The 20,045-nt window shown below is 36.8% G+C and overlaps 1 long non-coding RNA gene across 1 annotated transcript in view; it reads left to right on the forward strand.

The window, feature by feature from the left end:
- The window catches only part of LOC144577568 (uncharacterized), a 695,104-nt gene extending 676,031 nt beyond the window's left edge, over positions 1-19,073 (forward strand). Inside the window, exon 6 of the long non-coding RNA XR_013521736.1 lies at positions 18,430-19,073. This is a non-coding gene — a long non-coding RNA (uncharacterized LOC144577568). The remainder of the gene's footprint in view (positions 1-18,429) is intronic.
- Positions 19,074-20,045: the final 972 nt, after the last annotated feature.

A 20,045-nucleotide genomic window follows, 5' to 3' on the forward strand; every position in this document is an offset into this window, starting at 1 on the left:
CAGAGAACCTTATGTAAAAGCAGAGGTACAGATGCTTATCCACTATAATTTAATGCTGCACAGGAAGATCCTTCTCTGGAAAATATCAGCTTATCTGATCATCAATCCACCATTGTTGTCATTAGATTATAAATCCAATTTAAACTTCAATGGTTTCTTTTTTGCTTTTGAATAACTTTGTATCTAATTAAAATTCCATTGATTATAATTTTAGAAGTATCTCTACAACTGATCTGCTTCACCTCCTCACTGTTTTAGTCCAAGCATTCAGTTATCTCTGACTTGGATTTTTCTCAAGCTTCCTAATTGATATCATCATGTTAAGTACAATAGTTAATATTAATAAAGCATTTATTACAGGCCAAGCTCTGTTATTATTGTTATTTATTTTATTATTATTATTTGAAATGGAGTCTCGCCCTCTCACCCAGGCTGGAGTGCAGTTATCATTATTATTATTATTATTTTTAATGATAATAAAAAATTTAATCCTCAAAGCAATCCCATGATGTAGGCAATATTTTTACCTCGAGTTACAAATGAAGAAACTGAAGGTAACATAACCTGTTAAGTGATGGAGCTGAGCTCCGAACCAGTCTCTTCATCACTCCAGTTCATCTGCACTAAGGGTCACAATCTTAGAAGGGCTTAGGGGCCAGCAGATAACAGAAGTGTTTAACTGTGCAAGCAGTTTCTAAAGAGCTTGTTCTGTGCTCAACCACAGTCACTGCCTAACCACATCATCTTCCTTTTTTATAAGATTTTTAAACATTTCCATAGGTTATTGGGGAACAAGTGGTGTTTGGTTACATAAGTTCTTTAGCGGTGATTTGGGGGCTTTTGGTGCACCCAATACCCCAGCAGTATACACTTTGCCCAAATTGTAGTCTTTTATTCCTCACCCTCTTTCCCCCCAACAATGGTCCCCAAAGTCCATTGTGTCATTCTTATGCCTTTACATTCTCATAGCTTAGATCCCACTCATGAGTGAGAACATACAATGTTTGATTTTCCATTCCTGAGTTACTTCACTTAGAATAGTAATATCCAATCTCGTCCAGGTCACTGCAAATGTCATTAATTTATTCCTTTTTATGGCTGAGTAGTATTCTATATATATATGTGTGTGTGTGTGTGTGTGTGTATGTATATATATATATATATATATACATACATGTGCAAGTATTTTTTTTGTATAATGACTTCTTTTCCTATGGGTAGATACCCAGTAGTGGGATTGCTGGATCAAATGGTAGTGCCACTTTTAGTTCTTTTTTAAAAATTATTATTATTATTTTTTTGCATTTTAGGTTTTGGGGTACATGTGAAGAACATGCAAGATAGTTGCATAGGTACACACGTGCCAGTGTGATTTGCTGCCATCCTCCCCTTCAGCTATATCTGGCATTTCTCCCCATGCTATCTCTCCCCAGCTCCCCACCCCCACTGTCCCTCCCCTATTCCCCCCAACAGACCCCAGTGTGTAGTGTTCCCCTCCCTGTGTCCATGTGTTCTCATTGTTCAATACCCGCCTATGAGTGAGAGAACATGCGTTATTTCATTTTCTGTTCTTGTGGCAGTTTTCTGAGAATGATGTTCTCCAGGGTCATCCATGTTCCTACAAAGGACACGAACTCATCGTTTTTGATGGCTGCATAATATTCCATGGTGTATATGTGCCACATTTTCCCAATCCAGTCTATCATCGATGGGCATTTGGGTTGATTCCAGGTCTTTGCTATTGTAAACAGTGCTGCAATGAACATTCATGTGCATGTGTCCTTATAGTAGAATGATTTATAGTCCTTTGGATATATACCCAGTAATGGGATTGCTGGGTCAAATGGAATTTCTATTTCTAGGTCCTTGAGGAATCGCCACACTGTCTTCCACAATGGTTGATCTAATTTACACTCCCACCAACAGTGTAAAAGTGTTCCTATTTCACCACATCCTCTCCAGCATCTGTTGTCTCCAGATTTTTTAATGATCACCATTCTAAGTGGCGTGAGATGGTATCTCAATGTAGTTTTGATTTGCATTTCTCAAATGACCAGTGATGATGAGCATTTTTTCATATGTTTGTTGGCCTCATGTATGTCTTCTTTTGTAAAGTGTCTGTTCATACCCTTTGCCCACTTTTGAATGGGCTTGTTTGTTTTTTTCCTGTAAATCTGTTTGAGTTCTTTGTAAATTCTGGATATCAGCCCTTTGTCAGATTGGTAAACTGCAAAAATTTTTTCCCATTCTCTTGGTTGCCAATTCACTCTAATGACTGTTTCTTTTGCCATGCAGAAGCTGTGGAGTTTGATTAGGTCCCATTTGTCTATTTTGGCTTTTGTTGCCAATGCTTTTGGTGTTTTGGTCATGAAGTCCTTGCCTACTCCTATGTCATGAATGGTTTTGCCTAGATTTTCTTCTAGGGTTTTTCTGGTGTTAGGTCTTATGTTTAAGTCTTTAATCCATCTGGAGTTAATTTTAGTGTAAGGTGTCAGGAAGGGGTCCAGTTTCTGCTTTCTGCACATAGCTAGCCAGTTTTCCCAAAGCCATTTATTAAACAGGGAATCCTATCTCCATTGCTTGTTTTTGTCAGATTTATCAAAGATTGTATGGTTGTAGATATGTTGTGTTGCCTCCGATGCCTCTGTTCTGTTCCATTGGTCTATGTCTCTGTTTTGGTACCAGTACCATGCTGTTTTGATTACTGTAGCCTTGTAGTATAGTTCAAAGTCCGGTAGTGTGATGCCTCCTGCTATGTTCTTTTTACTTAGAATTGACATGGCTATGCGGGCTCTCTTTTGGTTCCATATGTAGTTTAAGGTGGTTTTTTTCCCGTTCTGTGAAGAAGGTCATTGGTAGCTTGATGGGGATAGCGTCGAATCTGTAAATTACTTTGGGCAGTATGGCCATTTTGACAATAATGATTCTTTCTAACCATGAACATGGAATGTTTCTCCATCTGTTTGTGTCTTCTCTTAGTTCATTGAGCAGCGGTTTGTAGTTCTCCTTATAGAGATCCTTTATGTTCCTTGTTAGTTGTATTCCTAGGTATTTTATTCTCTTTGTAGCAATTGTGAATGTCAGTTTGTTCTTGATTTGGCTCTCTTTAAGTCTATTATTGGTGTATAGGAATGCTTGTGATTTCTGCACATTGACTTTGTATCCTGAGACTTTGCTAAAGTTGCTTATCAGTTTCAGGAGATTTGGGGCTGTGGTGATGGGATCTTCTAGATATACTATCATGTCATCTGCAAATAGAGACAATTTGGCTTCCTCCATTCCTATTTGAATATCCTTTATTTCTTTTTCTTGCCTGATTGCTCTGGCTAGAATTTCCAACACTATATTGAATAGGAGTTGTGAGAGAGGGCATCCTTGTCAAGTGCCAGATTTCATAGGGAATGCTTCCAGTTTTTGCCCATTCAGTATGATATTGGCTGTTGGTTTGTCATAAATAGCTTTTATTATTTTGAGATACGTTCCGTCAATACCAAGTTTATTGAGGATTTTTAGCATAAAGCACTTTTGAATTTTGTCAAATGCCTTCTCTGCATCAATTGAGATAATCATGTGGTTTTCATTTTTGATTCTGTTTATGTGGTGAATTACATATATAGACTTGCATATGTTGAACCAGCCTTGCATCCCTGGGATGAATCCTACTTGATCATGGTGGATAAGCTTTTTGATGTGCTGTTGCAGTCAGCTTGCCAGTATTTTATTAAAGATTTTTGCATCTATGTTCAGCATGGATATTGGCCTGATGTTTTCTTTTCTTGTTGAGTGTCTGCCGGGTTTTGGTATCATGATGATGTTGGTCTCATAAAATGAATTGGGAAGGATTCCCTCTCTTTGAATTCTTTGGAATTGTTTCAAAAGGAATGATAACAGTTCCTCTTTGTGTGTCTGGTAGAATTCAGCTGTGAACCCATCTGGACCTGGGCTTTTTTTGTGTGGTAGACTCTTAATTGCTGCCTCAACTTCAGGTCTTGTTATTGGTCTATTCATGGTTTCAACTTCTTCCTGATTTAGGCTTGGAAGGATGCAAGTGTCCAGGAATTTATACATTTCTTCCAGGGTTACTAGTTTATGTGCATAGAGTTGTTTGTAATATTCTCTGATGATGGTTTGAATTTCTGTGGGTTCTGTGGTGATTTCCCCTTTGTCTTTTTTATTGCATCTATTTGGTTATTCTCTCTTTTCTTTTTTATTAATCTGGCTAGTGGTCTGTCTATTTTGTTGATCTTTTTAAAAAACCAGCTCTTGGATTTATTGATTTTTTGAAGTTTTTTTTTCGTGTCTCTATCTCCTTTAGTTCTGCTCTTATCTTAGTTATTTCTTGTCTTCTGCTAGGTTTTGAGTTTTTTTGATCTTGCTCCTCTGGCTCTTTCAATTTTGACAGTAGTGTATCAATTTTGGATCTCACCACTCTTCTCATGTGGGCACTTATTGCTATATATTTTCCTCTAGAGATTGCTTTAAATGTATCTGAGATTCCGGTATGTTGTGTCTTTGTTGTCATTGGTTTTGAAGAACATATTTATTTCTGCCTTCATTTCATTGCTTATCCAGTCAACATTCAAGAGCCAGTTGTCCAGTTTCCATGAAGCTGTGTGGTTCTGAGTTAGTTTCTGAATTCTGAGTTCTAACTTGATTGCACTGTGGTCTGAGAGACTGCTTGTTATGACTTCCCTTCTTTTGCATTTGCTGAGGAGTGATTTACTTCCAATTATGTGGTTAATTTTAGAGTAGGCACAATGTGGTGTTGAGAAGAATGTATATTCTGTGGATTTGGGATGGAGAGTTCTGTAAATGTCTATCAGCTTTGCTTGTTCCAGGTCTGAGTTCAAGTCCTGGATATCCTTGTTAATTTTCTGTCTGGTTGATCTGTCTAAGATTGACAGTGGAGTGTTAAAGTCTCCCACTATTATTGTGTAGGAGTCTAAGTCTCTTTGTAAGTCATTAAGAACTTGCCTTTGTATCTGGGTGCTCCTGTATTGGGTGCATATATATTTAGGATCGTTAGCTCTTCTTGTTGTATCCATCCTTTTACCATTATGTAATGGTAGAAAAAGATGGTAAAAATGGTAAAAAAAAAATGGTAAAAAAAAATCTCTTTTGATCTTTGTCGCTTTAAAATCTATTTTATCAGAGATGAGAATTGTAACTCCTGCTTTCTTTTGCTCTCCATTTGCTTGGTAAATCTTCCTCCATCCCTTTATTTTGAGCCTTTGTGTATCCTTGCATGTGAGATGGGTTTCCTGGATACAGCACACCAGTGGGTTTTGGCTTTTTATCCAATTTGCAAGTCTGTGTCTTTTGATTGTGCATTTAGCCCATTTACATTTAGGGTTAATATTGTTATGTGTGAATTTGATACTGCCATTTTGATGCTAGCTGGCTGTTTTGCCCATTAGTAGATGCAGATTCTTCATTTTGTTGATGCTCTTTAGCATTTCGTATGTTTTTGGAGTGGCTGGTACTGGTTATTCCTTTCTATGTGTAGTGCCTCCTTCAGGAGCTCTTGTAAAGCAGGCCTGGTGGTGATGAAATCTCTGAGTACTTGCTTGTTCATGAAGGATTTTATTTTTCCTTCACTTATGAAACTTAGTTTGGCTGGATATGAAATTCTGGGTTGAAAGTTCTTTTCTTTAAGGATGTTGAATATTGGCCCCCACTCTCTTCTGGCTTGTAGGGTTTCTGCCAAGAGATCTGCTGTGAGTCTGATGGGTTTCCCTTTGTGGGTAACCCGACCTTTCTCTCTGGCTGCTCTTAGCATTTTCTCCTTCATTTCAACCCTGGTGAATCTGATGATTATGTGCCTTGGGGTTGCTCTTCTTGAGGAATATCTTTGTGGTATTCTCTGTATTTCCTGGACTTAAATATTGGCTTGCTTTGATAGGTTGGGGAAGTTTTCCTGGATAATATCCTGAAGAGTATTTTCCAGCTTGGATTCATTCTCTTTGTCACATTCAGGTACACCTATCAAACGTAGATTAGGTCTCTTCACATAGTCCCACATTTCTTGGAGACTTTGTTCATTCCTTTTTGCGCTTTTTCGCTAATCTTGCCTTTTCATTTTATTTCATTGAGTTGATCTTCGACCTCTGATATCCTTTCTTCTGCTTGGTCAATTCGTCTGCTGAAACTTGTGCATGCTTCGCAAAGTTCTCGTGTTGTGTTTTTCAGCTCCATCAATTCACTCATATTCCTCTCTATGTTGTCCATTCTTGCTATCATTTTGTCAAATCATTTTTCAAGGTTCTTAGTTTCTTTGCATTGAGTTAGAACATGTTCTTTTAGCTCACAGAAGTTTCTCCTTACCCACTTTCTGAAGTCCGATTCTGTCATTTCATCACACTCATTTTCTGTTCAGCTTTGTTCCCTTGCTGGTGAGGAGTTTTGATCCCTTATAGGAGGAGAGATGTTCTGCTTTCAGTTGTTTTCCTCCATTTTGCACTGGTTTCTTCCCATCTTTGTGGATTTATCCACCTGTTGTCTGTGTAGTTGCTGATTTTCAGATTGAGTCTCTGAGTGGATGTCCAGATTGTTGATGATGAAGTTTTTTCTGTTTCTTAGTTTTTCTTCTAAAAGTCTGGCCCCTCTGCTGTAGGACTGCTGAGGTCCACTCCAGGCTGTGCTTGCCTGGGGATCACCTGCAGCAGCTGCGGAACTGTAAGAGTTACTACCAGTTTCTTCTTCTGCTATCTTTGTCCCAGAATGATGCCCACCAAATGTCTGTCTGATCAATCCTTTATGAGGTGACTCTTTGAATATATGGGGGTCAGGGAGCTGCTTGAGGAGACAGTCTGTCCTTCATAGGAGCTCAAGTGCTGAGCTCTGAGCTCCATTGTTCATTCAGAGGTGCTAGGCAGGTATGTTTAAGTCTGCTGCAGCAGAACTCATAACCCCCCTTTTTTTCCCCAGGTGCTCTGTCCCAGAGAGTTAGGGCTTTATTTATGAGTGTCCATTGTGCTGCTGCGTTTTTTTTTTTTTTTCTTTTTTCAGGGCTTCCTTGCCCAGCAAGGAGGCAGCCTAGTCACTGACTGAGTGCAGAGGCTTTGCTGAGCTTCTGTGGGCTCTGCCCTGCTTCCGGCTCTGCCCTGCTGCCTTTGTGAGCTTCCCAGAAGTCATTTTTATATGGGTGTGGTTAGAACTGCCTTGGCAAAGGTGGCCTGCCTCTGTAATGGTGGACTCTCTCTGTTATGGCAGGTTGCCTCGGCAGCGGCAGGCTGCCTCAGTAATGGCGGACTACCTCCTTAGGGGTGGAATGTTTCGTAATAGTGGACGCTCCTCCCCCACCGAGCTGCACCATCCTGGGTTCAGCTGTGCTTGCTGTGAAACTCTCAACCCTGAGGATTTCCAATTGCTGTTTTCTTTGGTTTTGTTTTTGTGGGGGTGGGACCCACTGGGCCTGATCGCCTGGCTCCCTGCCTCAGAGCCTTTTTTTAAGTTGAACGGTTAACTCACTCCCAGGTGTTCCAGTCGCCTGCTGAAAGGGTGCCAGGATCTGTGTGATTTCCCGTGTGGTGACCCACTGCACCGGCTGAAACAACGGCGCTGCCCTGGAATCTCCTGGCCTCTCTGTTTCAGTCCTATTTAATCAGATGAATGAGCTAATCTGCCTTCCAGGAGCTCCAACTGCCAGCTTAAACGGGCAACCAGACCAGTGAATTTTGTATGGAGAGCCACTGTGCCAGGGCACTGGCTGAAACAGCCGTGCCGGCCAAAACAGCTGCACTGGCCAAAACAACTGCACTGGTGACCCGCCTGGGAATCTCCTGGTCTGTGGGCAATAAAGATCCGTCTGGAAATGCAGTGTCCACTCACCCTCTGCGCTTTCACTGGGAGCTGCAATCCTGAGCTGCTCCTAAAGGGCCATCTTGCCCACTTTTAGTTCTTTAAGGAATCTCCACTTTTTTCCATATCATTTGCACTAGCTTACATTCCCATTAGCAGTATAGAAGTGTTCCCTGTTCACTGCATCCACACCAACAGCTATTATATTTTGATTTTTTTTATTATTATCATTCTTATAGGAGTAAGTTGGTATTGCATTTTGGTTCTGATTTGCATTTCCCTAATCATTAGTGATGTTGAGTTTCTTATAGATTCTAGATAGATATAAGTTTTTATCATATGTATAGATTGTGAATATTTTCTCTTACACTGCTCATTGTCTGTTTACTGACTCTTCCTTTTGCCATGCAAAAGCTCTTTAGTTTAATTAAATTCCAGCTATTTATCTTTGTTTTTTATTGCATTTCCTTTTGGGTTCTTAGTCACGAAATTCTTGCCTAAGTCAGTGTTTTTCCAATGTTTTTGGGAAACCCTTGTAGAAGGGTTTTTCCAATGTTATCTTCTAGACTTTTTATAGTTTCAGGTCTTAAATTTACATCCTTGATCCTTCTTAAATAGATTTTTGTATAAGGTGAGAGATGAAAATCCAGTTTCATTCTCTTACATGTGGCTTGCCAATTTTCCCAGCACCATTTGTTAAAAAGGGTGTTATTTTCCCACTTTATGTTTTTGTTTGCTTTGTTGAAAATGAGTTGGCTGTAAATATTTGGGTTTATTTATTGGTTCTCTATTCTGTTCCATTGGTCTAGGTGCCTATTTTTATATCACCACCATGCTGTTTTGGCGACTGTGGCCTTATGTGTAGTTTGAAATCAGGTAATGTGATGCTTTCAGATTTGTTTTTTGCTTAGTCTTGCTTTGGTTATGCAGGCTCTTTTTGGTTCCACATCAATTTTAGGATTTTTTTTTCTAATTCTGTGAAGAATGATGGTGGTATTTTGATGGGAATTGCATTGAATTTGTAGATTGCTTTAGGCAGTATGATAATTTTCACAATATTGATTTTACCCATCCAAGAGCATGTGATAGTTTTCCAACTGTTTGTGTCATCTATGATTTCTTTCAGCAGTGTTTTGTAGTTTTTCTTGTAGAGGTGTTTCACCTCCTTGGTTATGTATATTCCCGAGTATTATATTTTATTTTTTGCAGCTATTGTATAAAAGAGGTTGAATTCTTGATTTGATTCTCAGCTTGCTCACTGTTGGTGTATGGAAGAGCTACTAATGTGTGTACATTAATTTTGTATCTGGAAACTTTGTTGAATTTTTTTTTTATCAGTTCATGGAGCTTTCTGGAGGAGTCTTTAGGGTTTTCTAGGTAAACAGTCATATCATCAGCAAACAGTGACAGCTTTACTTCCTCTTTACTGACTTGGATGCCTTTTATTTCTTTCTCTTGTCTGATTGCTCTGGCTAAGACTTCCTATGTTGAAAAGGAGTAGTGAGAGTGGGCATCCTTGTCATGTTCCAGTTCTCAGAGGGATTGCTTTCAACTTTTCCCCATATACATTATATTTTAAAATGCAGTAATGACCAAACAGAATATGGTCTAATATAGAATAAAGGCCACTAGTTATCAATTTCTGGCATTTTCTCTATGCACTAATCAGTGTAATATTGTTACAACAAATTTGGTCATGTATCTCTTCTGAAACTGTCACTAGGCACTGCATCATATTTGAGATTAAACATACAGGTAGTTGTCCTGCACAGAAGCTCTTCACAATGTGATTTTACATTATCTCATAACTCTTAACTACCTGCCAAGACAGACTGTGGTTCAACAGAAATGATCATCTTGACTTGTTCTGATTAATATTTTCCTTTAATATTCTGTGTTTCTGCAATTTCTTTTCCCTTGAATTAAAATACTCTTCCTTCATTTTAACCTGAATAATTCCTACTCATCCTTTAAAATAAAAATCATGTCATCAGAACTTTATAGTCATTTCTAACTCCTATTAAAACCTTTGTGTGAAGTGAATGTGAATACAGCCTAATAAATGTTATTCTAGTAGTATAGACAATACGACCAGGCAAGTATATAATCAGAGTGGTTGATTCTGCACTAAATTGGGGAATTATTGAGGGAATTATCTAAGACATTTTAACCATAGAAGGGCTTGAAGAATAAATAACTATGATTTCCACTTAACCTGATGTGTTCTGACTCTGTTTACCCTTTTAAAAAGAAACTCTTATTTCCCTGGGATTTCCTGAGGACAATTGATTAAGGTATCATTAGTACGATTATAATCTTCATTTACAGACTGCTACAACATTTTTTTTTTTTTTGTGGCTTTGGGACTGCTATGTATGTATGCATATATACATATATTTTTTAATGTCTGTATACAAATTGGGCTGGAAACAAAACTTTAAATATTTTAAAATGTGAAAAACTGCATGATTCTTGTTTTGTGTCCTATTTTCTTATCAGTTGTATGAACAAAATGTCATACTACATTTGTTTCCTCATAGAGTTACAACAGAGAACTGACCTGGGCAGCTTCATGGGTTTTCCCGAGAGCCAGTGACTACTCTCCATAGTACTGGATGTCTCTGGCTTGTAGAACCTTTCTTTTGATAATAATGGCAGGTCAAATCTCATACGTTGTTTACTCCTGGGTCGGCCCTTAGGCATCTGGTAGTGCTTTTGGCTTGCTTCTGCTGACTCTGTTTACCCCTCTCAGAACCTCTTTGGACAAACTCTATTACCACCTCACTATGGATCTCTATCACAAATGGCCCTCATGTGCTCTAAGTAGAGCTGACAGATATATTCAGGTCAAATACTTAAATTTGAAATGTAAAAAAGCAAGAAATAATTGTTAGTATAACTACATTCAACTATTACACATAATATTTATAACAAACACATTCATTGTTTATCTGAAATTCAAATTTTACTGGGCACCTATATCTTTCTTGGCTGGATTTGATAATACTAATGTTATTCAAAATATATGTTCACATAGTCTTTGCCCTAACAAGCCGAAGGGGTAGGCCTGAAACAGATACCTCTCTGTTTGCTTCACCATTGACACTTAACCAAACATTCTTTCTGAATTAGAATTCCTAGGCAGGAATCAGACACGAGAAAAATTACTGTACTTCTCTTTTGGACTTGAGGTCAAAAGAGAAAGAAAGGAAAGAAAAACAACTATCTCTTCTATTTGGGAATATATAACTCATAACATACCTGCAATTTTTTTTTTAAATTAACCTTAACAATTTCAATAATAGAATACCCCTACTCTAATCTTCACCCTCTGACCTTTATTTCCTTTGAAGTGGGTGAGGGGTTAAAAATCTCATAATGGTCTTTGAACACCTTCCTTGTAAATTCAGCATAATGGTCTCTCACTACACTTTGGAATGATGACCTGTGGATTGGTGCTTTAGATAAAACCTTCGTTGTGATATCCTACAACACACACAAACACACACGCACAGAGCTAACAGCTTTACTGTTTTGAAAAGTATATGTGTTTTATTTCCTTCTATATTTGAATGATGTTTACAGTGATTACATATTGCTTTATCATTTTTAAAAGAGTGTCAGAGGCTTGTTTGAACAAGAGCAACTCCATCTTAAATAGGGGGTTGGAAAAATTAGAATGAGATCAACTAGGCTGCATTCCCTGGGGCCTAGGTATTCCTAGGCACAGTTTGAGATGAAAGTCAGCACAATATACAGGTCACAATGATTTCACTGATAATACAGGATGCTGTAAAGAAGCCCATCAAAACCTGCAAAGGCCAGGAGCAGAGTAGCTCATGTCTGTAATCCCAGCACTTTGGGAGGCCGAGGCGGGTGGATCACCTGAGGTCAGGAGTTTGAGACCAGCCTGGCCAAAATCCTGTGACTACTAAAAATACAAAAAAGTTAGCCTGGCATGGTGATACATGCCCATAGTACCAGCCACTCAATAGAAATGGAATGCTCGGTTCCAGAGTTGCTAGCCCCTTTCCTGGAAAACTCGTGAAATATCCACCCCTTGTTTTGTGTATGATCAAGAAATAAGAAATAATCATAAAAATAGCCAACGAATAGCCCTCAGGCTGCTGTGCCTATGGAGTAGCCATTTTTTGTTTTGTTTCTTTATTTCTCTAATAAAGTTATTTTCACTTTATGGACTCCCCAAATTCTTCCTTGCATGAGATCCACAAACCCTCTCTTGAGATCTGGATCCAGCCCTCTTTCTGATAACAATGTATACAGTAAAATGAAAGTCTTTATAATTTATGATAAAGTTAAAAAAATACAAGTTTCTAATTTTGAAAAATGTTTTATGATAAAATGTTCAGTAATGAAGTATCATAAAATCTTCATAGGCCACATAATCCATGAGTGGGTATATAATTTCTAAATACATCAAATGGTTATATGCTCATGGTGGGACAGTGGGTTAGTTTTGTTTTATAATTTTTTGAGTTGTTATATATTGTTTTCATAATCTGAGAAAAGTCAAAATTACTAACTGAAGCTCAAACTAAGAATACGCTAATATTATAGCTATATATGTCTGACTATGCTAGTTTTTTCTTTATTGAACTTAACATTCAACACATATTACTTTTCTAAGGGGATGGATCACATGGTCTCTTCTCCACAAATTTTCTATAGAAAAGAATTCTGAGGCCTGGTGCAGTGGTTTATGCCTGTAATCCCAACACTTTGGGAGACTGAGGCAGGCAGATAGCTTGAGGTCAGGAGTTTGAGACCAGCTTGACCAACACGGTGAATCCTTGTTTCTACTAAAAATACAAAAGTTAGCCAGGTGTGGTGGCACATGCCTATAATCCCAGCTATTCTGGAGGCTGAGGCAGGAGAATAGCTTGAACTTTGAACTCTGGGGGCAGAGTTTGCAGTGAGCTGAGATTGTGCCACTGCACTACACTCCAGCCTGGGTGACAGAGCAAGATTCCATCTCAAAAAAAAAAAAAAAAAAGAAGAAGAAGAAGAAGAAAAGAAAAGAAAAGAAAGAAAAAGAAAAGGAAAGAAAAGAAAAAGATTCTGGAAAAGCCTGAGTCTTGGAAACAAATCTATAAATGGAAGTTCATTTTGCCTAGTTTCTTTTTTCTTTCTCAGAGTCAGTGAGCTTTTGTTTCCTCTAATACAAAAGTTAATCTCCTTTTATTTCAATCTCTAATACCTTACTTCACAAATCCAACCTACACATCATGCTTTGATTGCAAAAACTTTATCATGGGCACTGCAGTTAACTGCTTTAAATGACTGTACAGTAATCGAAGTGATTAAAATGAGTTAAAATAGGTAAAGACAGAAGGCTTCGGCTTGACATATCATGTGGACCAAAATAGCCTCATTTTCCCTTGAAAAACAGCAGATTCCATTTCTAGCAATTTGAATAAGAGAAGAGAATATCTATTCTTGGCAAAAATTCTAAAAATGAAACATATTGCTATTGATAATGAAATATTGATGCAAGTATTGGACACAGAAAGGAAGGTTTAAAAATATCCTAAATTTCACATTTTAAATGATCATTGATCCTATTACCTAACACAGAGATTTGACCCTGGAAGGTCATTTATTTTCTGTAAAATTCTATTCTGAAATCAGGAAACAATATTACAGTTTTGCTTAAAATTTTTCTCCTTAGTCTCCCAAAATTTTCAGTATGGAATTTTACATACATAGCTAATCTAAATTATTTCATTTAATTTGATCACTCTCCTAGGCCCATTTAGTAGAAGACAAAGACAATAATAACAGCTCTATAAAACCCAGATGTAATAATCCTGAATATGTTTTAAAGTGGTCACTTTCCTGTCTTAGGCAGAAATCAAAGCAAAACAATTTCTTATAACTAAGGAAATCTATGGATTGTTCTAGTGGTTCCAAAGATAGAGCAAGGGCAATATTTTCTGTATTTTTCATTTCAGTTGTAGGAAAAGATTGGAAGGGTTAAGAAGTGCCTGGTCAGAAAGACTCAGAAATAGAACAGAAAAGCCTCACTTTATCACTCGCCAAAGGGGCACCCAGGCCGCTCTCTTCCCCATCTAGGTTTGGTGGTTTATTTGCTTGATGGTTTTCTCTAAATGGAGAAAATAGGACGCTTACCTGGTTCTTCTGAGTTTCAAATCTGAAAAGGCACTTGAGAGAACACAGTGAATTATAGAACACTGTATAAGGCATTATCTTTTTATATTACATGTATTTTTTGGGGGTTACTTTTTTTATTGTACTTTAGGTTCTGGGGTACATGTGCAGATCATGCAGGATTGTTGCCTAGGTACATACACAGCAATATGGTTTGCTGCCTCCATCCCTCTGTCATCTATATCTGGCTTTTCTCCCCATGTTATCCCCCCTCAACCTCCCTACCCACTGCTGTCCCTCCCCTATTCCCCCTCAACAGACCCCAGTGTGTGATGCTCCCCTTTCTGTGTCCATGTGTTCTCATTGTTCAACACCCATTTATGAGTGAGAACATGTGGTGTTTGATTTTCTGTTCTTGTGTCAGTTTGCTGAGAATGATGGTTTCCAGCTTCATCCATGTCCCTACAAAGGACACAAACTCATAGTTTTTTTGTGGCTGCATAGTATTCCATAGTGTATATGTGCCACACTTTCCTGTCCAGTCCATCATAGATGGGCATTTGGGTTGGTTCCAAGTCTTTGCCATTGTAAACAGTGGTGTGCATGTGTTTTTATAATAGAACAAATTATAATCTTTTGGGTATATACCCAGTAATGAGATTGATTGTGTCAAATGGAATTTCTATTTCTAGATCCTTGAGGAATCGCCACACTGTCTTCTACAATGGTTGAACTAATTTACACTCCCACCAACAGTGTAAAAGTGTTCCTATTTCTCCACATCCTCTCCAGCATCTGTTATCTCCAGATTTTTTAATAATTGCCATTATAACTGGCATGAGATGGTATATCAATGTGGTTTTGATTTGCTCTTTCTAGTGACCAGTGATGATGAGCATTTTTTCATGTTTGTGGGCCTCATATATATCTCCTTTTGAAAAGTGCCCGTTCATATCCTTTGCCCACTTTTGAATGGATTTGTTTTTTTTTTTCTTGTAAATCTGTTTTAGTTCTTTATAAATTCTAGATATTAGCCCTTTGTCAGATGGGTAGATTGCAAAAATGTTTTCCCATTCTGTTGGCTGCCAATTCACTCTAATGATTGTTTCTTTTGCTGTACAGAAGCTCCGGAGTTTAATTAGATACTTTTAAAAAATGAGCCCCCCAATTTCTGTAGTCACATATAGTAGCAAAACCACACTGTTATACTCCAATAATTGAGGCAGGTTTCTCAATAAGATTTGAGGAGTCATCAGCAATACCTTAGAAATCACGATAATTTTAAAGGGCATTTTACGAATATCTCACAACTGCTAGTAGCTATTTATATCTCCAGTACCCAATTATTTTCTTGGATCAATGCTTAAAGCTTCCATGTTTTGCCATAAATCCACATCTATGTAGGAATTGGCAATTGTTTGCAGCTTACTAAAATGAAGCTAACATCTCTTTTTTACGTAAATTTTAAAAACGGGATTATGGGAAGAGCATGAGTATCCTGCGTGTCTGATTACATACTTGATGTTTCATATGAGGAATGGATGGGGAGATAGGACAAAGAAGAACCATAAAATGGGGAGGAAAGCAACATGATCTCAAAAAAAACCCCTGATTTGGTATCATGGACTGGGTGTGTAAACTCATGCAAGTTACTGAATCTCTCTGAATTTTAATTTCTCTATTTTTAAAATAGATATGTGAATATACATTTCAAAAAAAGGCGAGATTGCTAAATAGCATAAGGTTTCTAAAGTGCTTACTAAAACTAAAATATTTGCTATAGCCTGCAAGACAGTACATAGTTTAAAATTTTGGATTTCCTTTCCCCAACCAAAATTGTATGAGTGTGTTGACTTAAGATTCATCTCCTACTGATGACTTTACTTAAAACTTATCCAGAAGTTTTCATTTATGAGAAATCAGCTTAAAAAATAGATTTTCATAGCCAGATTTTTCTGTTATTTGTGTACATTAATCTTTTATACATATATGATTCATGTACATTAATACATATACATTATACATAATACATTAATACATAGTACATTATACATAAAGTTTCATGTACATTAATCTTTTATGCATATATGATTGACAAGTTATATTGGCATCACATGGATAATTTCTGGAAGATGTAATTAGCATTTATAAAGAGGTTAGAGACCAGAGTTCACATTTTTGGGGGGCATGAAAACTATTGTGTCATTTAGATGCAAAATATTGTTTATCACCTATTCAATGTAAAGTGATTCCCACAGGGAAAAAAAAATATATATATATACACACACTATACACTATATATATATATATATATACTATATATATATAGTAGAGTGAGAAATACACAAACTCGTGTCTCAGAAAGGCAAAGGCTTTCCCTTCCATCAGTAGGCATTGTTATTCTGGGTCATATATACTTGTCAAGTGTTGAAAATTTTAGGTAATTATCTCTGGTTCTTAACAGGTGCCATTTATTTCTTCATTCTTATTTATTTCTTTACTTCATTCTAAGTGCAGTTCATTTCATTAGCTTCTCGTTGACCCTGCTAGTTCTACTGGCAGATTTTTCCCTGAATTTTTTTTGGAGTAAAACCAGTTCTGAAAAGGAATATATGAATTAAGTCTGCACTATTCTCATCTGATGGAACAATCTCGATCTTCCAAACTTTTTCTTTCTGGGCATTTGTTTATGGAGCACACTTGGTTTGCCCAAGAGGATTTTTAAAATAATTTATTTTCCACAGCTAAACACTTCATAGATACATGATTTCTATATGGCAGAAAATGTGTAGTAACTACAAGATTATGTGAATAAATGCTGCTTCCAGTTTGAAATTGCCAGTTATGAGAAGAGTCCTAGATGCCTTTCCAAATAAGAGAAGAGTACAAGGATACACTGTTCATGGTCTGTATTTTTCTGAACTTTAAAGAGTTGTACAATTCAATCCACCTAAGGATTTTATATAACCCAATTAAAAAATATATATATACACACACCACCAAAAAACTAATAGCCTAACAGTCCAAAACGTATGGCTTCTGGATTCAAGGCTCTTTTCTATCTGACCCTAGCTTTCCCTTCTGCTAGTAGTCTCTGTGGTTCTTGAACCACAATTGCATCCTGTCTGTGACAGACTTGCTTGCTTGCTGTTTCTCTGTTGTGAGCAATGAATGAGGTAATGCCAAAGTTAAGTGCTTTCATACCAATAAAACATTATATAGCTTATGAGTTATTATTATTTATTGCCCATTTTTTTCACCATCTGGGTCAAGTCTGATTTCTTCCACAAAGCCTTTCCTCACCAGCCGAGGTCACAGTGATCAATCTTTTTTCTAAAATCCCATAGGAAATGTGATACCTCACATGTGACACTTAGAATGACTCATGGCCCAAAGTAGAGTGCAAGTTCAGCAATAGGAGAGGCCAAGTCGCATTTATCTTTGAGTCTCTCAGCATGTCTGTGCAAGGTCTCGACTAGAGTAAGATTAATGCGTATTTGTTGATGACTATGTGCAGTACCCAGATATCACTTCAGGCCTTCTAATAAACAGGTGACTCATTTAAACAGCTTGTATATTCCACTTCAATATAGTTAATTTTTTTTAACTTCCAGGAAGGTTTCTGATGAAAATCCAGTACATGAATACCAAGAATAAAAACAGGTGTATTACCTGTTGTTTGCATGATATGCTAACATCAATGCAATTTTAAGGCTTTTTTTTTGTAGCATTACTTCAATATCTACTCTCATTTGCTTTACAAATTCCACCTGGTATCACACAGTTCATAACTGCATGTTTTTCTGCTCAACCAATGTTTTCCAAATATCTGAGTGTGGATTAAATTGATCAGGTAGCAAACTGGCTCAAATAAAAAGAGTTTCTTAACATCATTTTACTTCAAAAATATTCTCTCTTTTATGAGTGGGCACTGTCTCAAAAAAAAAAAAACAGTCTAGGGCATTCCAGTCTTGCTGTTATGTTGTCCTTTTAATGAGGAACTTATGAAACAAGAAACTGTATTTCATATTTGAGGATCCCACAGGCCTTCTACTCCATAACATATCCCCTCTCCTACTGTCTTTCCAATCCACTTCCTGCTGTCACTCTCTCCCATTGCCAAACCAATGCATAATCCTTTTAAAATGCAAATACTGATATTTACAATATGGAAATTCTTTCACAAATAGAATTGTGAGATTTACAGGCAAATGAAAATCTAGTCTTTGGAAACTCCCTCAATAGCTGTCTGTGTTATATATATATATGTATTTTAAACAAGGTCAATAGGGTAGATGAAGATAGTCCTGTTTATACATAAATATAGTAGGTGGCTTTTTCACTTGTCTCTTTAGAAGCAATTCAGTCTTGGTGTGGGCAAGTACAGACTATATTTTTCATAGCACAATATAGTGTTACAGAAATGTCACTAGTTTAAAAACAAATGCTTCAAACAATCTATAAAATTTGTCAAGTAATTTAAGATTTTTTTTTTTTTAGATGGAATCTCGCTCTGTTGCCCAGGCTGGAATGTAGTACAGTGGTGTGATCTCAGCTCACTGCAACCTCCGCCTCCTGAGTTCAAGTGATTCTCCTGCCTCAGCCTCCCAAGTAGCTGGGATTACAGGTACGTATCATCATCATGCCTGGATAATTTTTTGTATTTTTAGTAGAGATGGGGTTTCATCATCGCTTTTAAAATATCAAATGCCAATATTTAATTCACAATTCCCCTAAAGCTTTGGGACTTATTTTTGATCAACCATTATTTAAAAGCTACATTTTATGTTATTTACTCTTTAAAACAAACAAATGTGTTAGAAAAATAGAGATCAAGATGCCTCCTTTCTCTGTTATTTGAATGCCCTTTAAGATAAGAAATTTCTATCTGGCACTAATTGCAGGAAAAACTCTGATTCAATCATAAATATGCCAGACTAGGTTCTGGACAGAAAACAGCCTTACTTCCTTTGCCATCTATGGGTTTCTTGTGGTTAATCTTCTTTTCATGATGTTGTCACTAGAAGTGGCACCAGGACTGTAAATTTTACTTGACATTGTTATGAAGGATGGATTACTAAGACATTGTAAGTGATGTAAACATCTCACTAGCATTAAGAAGTCAAACACATGTTTATTGCAGAAGTGTGGTATGTCTAGACATAATAAAGCAATGAAGAGTTGTAGAGAATAAAAATTAATCCTCTTCAAGTCCTAATTATAAGAATTATGCATTAAATTGGAATAAATAACTACTTAAACTAAAATTGAATTAAAGTGAAAATAGCAAAATCCTGAAATTATTTGGTTGCTTTACATTTGAAGTTGTTAAAATAGATCTTAAGGATGAACCATAAGAATAACAAGGTTAGCTTTTTTAATAATCCCCAAACCAAGACATGCATTGTAATGTTATTCACAAAACCAAAAATTGTGGTCTAGTCTAGAATTTCCATAGAACAACAGTAGTAATTTCACTTCTGTGTCTGATGTCGGCAAAGCACAATTGTTCTTAATCAATCTCTATGAGGTTTCTTTTTAATTCTTAGGATCTTAGAAAATGATTCTTTCACTTTAATCATTAGATTCCTTTGTACAAATACACTTCATGTTTAATGCCTATCAAAAACATAGGCGTTGGCCATGACCTTGTTCTGATTTCAGCTTAAAGTAACATAATTCACCGGTTACACTAGAGTGAAAATTAAATTGGCAGTTATTTAAAATCATTTAAAATTTAAACAAATATAATAACTGACTACCATTAAAGTAAAATGCCTTCCACATACAGTAACTTTGGAAGATGAAATCTTTGTATAAAATAAAATAATTTGAAACCAAACCAAATGCCAGCTTCCTTTAAGTCATATATAACAGAGAAAAAAGCATGAGTCGAATCAAACAAGTAGATGCTTAGAGTATGTGGAAATGGCATTGTATTCTTAGGATACCCAAGAAGAGGCAGCAGTTTTACTTTACTTTTAAAAATGTGATCAATGCAGAACTGTTCGCTAAGCATTAAACAGGAATTGCTTGGGAAATTTGATCTTGATCAAATGCAACTTCAGACAATTATATAAGGCAAACCAATCTTTGCGGACTTTGAGTAGAGGCAG

The sequence above is a fragment of the Callithrix jacchus genome, chromosome 8, assembly GCF_049354715.1.
Source record: "Callithrix jacchus isolate 240 chromosome 8, calJac240_pri, whole genome shotgun sequence".
NCBI classification, from domain to species: Eukaryota; Metazoa; Chordata; class Mammalia; order Primates; family Cebidae; genus Callithrix; species Callithrix jacchus.